This window comes from Crocodylus porosus, unplaced genomic scaffold, assembly GCF_001723895.1.
Source record: "Crocodylus porosus isolate Cpor-Errol unplaced genomic scaffold, CroPor_comp1, whole genome shotgun sequence".
Classification (NCBI taxonomy): Eukaryota; Metazoa; Chordata; order Crocodylia; family Crocodylidae; genus Crocodylus; species Crocodylus porosus.
This window is the reverse complement of record NW_017728924.1, coordinates 4,237,362-4,241,260: the sequence shown is the minus strand read 5'-3', so window position 1 is coordinate 4,241,260 and position 3,899 is coordinate 4,237,362. Positions and strand designations below refer to the sequence as shown.

The following is a 3,899-nucleotide window of genomic DNA, read 5'->3' as shown; positions in this document are numbered from 1 at the left end:
GGCTCCTACCCTGGGGGTCTTTAAGAGGAGGCTAGATGTACACCTTGCTGGGGTCGTTTGTCCCCAGTACTCCTTCCTGCCATGGCAGGGGGTCGGACTAGATCTACTCTGGTCCCTTCTGACCCTAGAAACTATGAAACTATAACTCCAAAATGGCATATATTTTGCTAATAACTGCTGGTATCCCTGATATGATGTCTGACTGAAGTAATGTAAAAAAAACTTGGAGATAAAAAGGGGTTTGTTTTTTCTGCTAGACACTTCAGAACCATGTTAGGGCAACGTTGATACCCTTTACAGACAATTCATAAGCTCTGCCTATATAGTTTATTAGCTCTGAGCACATACTGAAAGATGGGTATTTCACTAGGGTAAGCACTCGTACACTCCTTTTCCAGACACACTTGCTACTGAGACCCTGGCTACATTATAAGTACAGCAGTTCCTTTGTGACCCATTCAGGATGCTTGGCCAAATCGGAATGCCAGGCGATATCCACATCACAGTTTTTCTGCCACCACACCTGCGTTTGATGTTCATATCTGCTGATTAATGAATCTCTATCAGTGCATTTTGGGAAAGGCTTATCCACAGAGCTACTGCAGAGGAAAAACAGCCAAAGGACCATACAGAATGGTACCCGCAGGACATGAAGCAATGCATGCTGAGATTTTCCTCTTCACGCATAATCAAAATCAAATTTGGCAGAAGCCAAATAAGTCAAACAGGTTACAGTACCATAGTTAGGTGAGGTCTCGTTTAAAAAAAAGAAAAAAGGATCTCAAACAGTACACACCAGACTGGCCCCAAACAAATAAGCATGTGCTTGCCAGTTCTAGGCATAACACCCTATCACAGTTATGAACCAAGCATTAACTATGCTATTTGCAAGCATAAAACCTTATCAGTTCACAACATGACCAGCTCTTGTAAAAATGGGCTCTCACCTTGTAAAGTCCCACCAGACTCTCTCTCTCTCTCACTCCTGCATGCACAAGCACACACATGCACAACAATACATTTCTCAACCATTTGAGTCAGAGCACCCCTCCACAACTTTTTTTTAATGTGGCAGCCCCCCCAGCCGAGAACCACTGCTGTGTTGCCACAACTTACTGCAGTGGTTCCCAAACAGTACCACTGCCCCAGGTGACAGCGCCCCACACGCCAGCTGGACAACCAGACTGGGAAGGGCTGCAGCACACACGTGTTCTCCTCCTGCAGCAATGTTCTCTGATCATCCAAAAACAGGCAGGAGAGCCGGCTCATGATGTAGCTCTTCCTGGTCAGACCCTGCATGGCATCTCTCAGAAACACAGGCACATCTGCGTAGGGCCAGCCTGGGAATGGCTGCTGCACAAGCTCCTGACTGCTTTGGGGCCATCAGAGAGCCCCAACGGCTCTCTTGACTGCTTTGGGGCCATCAGAGAGCCCCAACATAGGAGGGCTGCATGCAAGCCACAGCCCTGCGTGTGAGGCAGCTGTCCTAGCTGTGCCATGGCAACATGTGCACCATGGCACCCTGGTTGCGAACTACTAAGCTATACGATATGGATCTTGCTTAAAAGGCATAATTTAGACAAGGTCACTAAGTGGAGCAAAGTGGTGCTCAGTATATCTGAGCTGAGATAGGGAGTCGTTTGATAAGTCTTCTGATGTACGCCTTTAATACTCCTGTATGACTCCAGGCAATAAGAAGGTCTAGCATAAATCAAACAAACAGCAAATTAACAGAGGCTTAATGTTTTTAAAGCCATAAAAGCTATGTAGCTAAAGAAAATAGTAAGCCCTTCACAGTTCATCTCTTTCTAACCCTCATTATTTATAGTTTCACTGCAATTTATTCTCTAGCCATTGAGCAAGGACATTTTTTTCAGGTAAGTTTAGTAACTAAAGCCATGATGAAGGAAACAGGCATGTTGTATATAAGGACAAGGATAAAAGGCTAAAGAGTTGGAAAATATCTGTATGAGCAACTTTCCAGACTGACAGGTATCATCAAAAGACATAGGACCAGTCACCAGGCCTCCCTTCAGAGAAAACAGCAACTTGGAGATGTACGTCTATAGCAGGCAGGTATGAACCCAGAGAGATGGCTTTTCAGGCAAAGACCACTTTTAAGAGGACATTTTTTTTAAATTCTAGGGTTGTCTCCATTTTGCTTTAATCACAATTTACAACCAATAGCCCTGCCACAGAAAGATAATCTTCAGGCAATGCTGGGGATGGCCTGCTTCATTCTCCAAAGATGCCAAGTTCAAAGAGGATACAGAGAAAGAACAGTAATAAGTCACCTTCACCTGGAAAAGCATTCATCTGCCTGGCAAGTGCAGTTGCTGCCTCCATCTCGGCTCACACTAGTCCCTCCTGGAGCAGCAGAGCTTGTGGCCAACCCCCAGATACTTTTGTAATAGCATTCGTGATCCAGACTACCCTTGATTCCTGCATCCAAACCTGCCTTTCACACGTGTTGCAGCCTTTCTGGAAGTTTTTAGTGTTTTTAAGTTTCCTTCCATCCCACCCTTTCTCCAAAAACAATCCAAATGCCCACAAAAGGACAAAGCATCCAGACCGAGCAAGGCCCACTCTAGAGCTGGAATTCATCAGCCAGTAGCATCAGCAGTGCTTTTCTCCTAGTGAAGCCTGAACCAGGATTGAACAAGATGGTAAACAATTAAGAATAATATCTTAATAATCTCAGAGAAAAGGACTTCTGTTGGCAGATATCTTTTATTGGACCAACTGCAGAGCTGGCAGGGACACAGACAGGCTTTTAGGAACTGTGGCCCTCTTCCTCAGGTCTCTGAGGGAAAGAAAAGCAGCAGAGAGACTTGCTTCAGACCTGGCTCACTATCTCCATTATGTACGCTGCTTGTCATGTCCTTTCACAGCACTTGATGAAGCAAGTTTGTGCTAAACGAAAGCATGCACTAAATGCGTTTTGTTGTTTTTGTCTTGCAATTTCCTAGAGGAATCATCTCTGACCCAAGAATTCTAGATTTTTGCATTTTTTTGGTGTATATATACACACACACAAATTTGTCCTTCCTGCGCTATCCCAGGCTGCCTCCAGCAGTGTCACGATGGCAACAATGTGATCACACCTCTTACCACCTGATCTTAATACAGAGTTTTGCACAAGGCTTTTCACGAGCATGCGCGCGCAGGTGCATGCACATGCGCACACACGCACATTGACATGTAGAATCTATACAGTGCAAATCTATTTTACCCTTTAAAAAAAGAGACAACAGAGCTAAACAGGAGAGAAAAGAAAAGCTTTTGCAAACCCCATGTGTACCCAAGAACGGGATGTCAGAGGTACGATCAGGTCGCTCCCACGACACTGGGATAAAATGGGAGGGAGGAATTCACTCAAAACATCCACAAACTGAGCCCAATGCCAGTGGCACCAAGCCCCGCCAAGCAGGGACGGGAGGTGACCTAGAGCAGCGGTTCTCAACCTTTTGCAGCTTACCATGACTACATCAACACGTGGGGGGGGGGGGTGTCCCCAGAGGCCAGTCAAAGAGCAGAGGGGGGTCCCCAGAGGCCAGTCAAAGAGCAGAGGGGGGTCCCCAGAGGCCAGTCATGGGGGGGGTCACCGAGCGGGTGACTGAAACGCGCAAAATGGTGGCGCTTCTAGTTTTGCAGCCATGACCCGAGTCCCACCACCGGTTGACAAACCCTGCCCCGGAGCACCAGCGGGACCTGCTGGGAGGGCCACAAACCACCAGCAGAAAGCCAGCTCTGAGGGGCGCCGTGCCCACGAGGGGGCTCCGGAGCCCGTCCCCCCAAAGCTTCACCCCTGCACGTGGCGGGGCAGCACCCACCACCCACCTCAGGAGCCCCGCCCCCATGCCCCTAGCCGCGGCGGCGCTGCAGCACGAAGTAGCGGT

General features: G+C 47.8%; 1 protein-coding gene across 4 annotated transcripts in view; it reads right to left on the bottom strand.

Moving 5' to 3' along the window:
* TBC1D8B (TBC1 domain family member 8B) overlaps positions 1-3,899 on the bottom strand; it is a 56,281-nt gene that overhangs the window by 52,086 nt on the left and 296 nt on the right. The window lies entirely within an intron of this gene.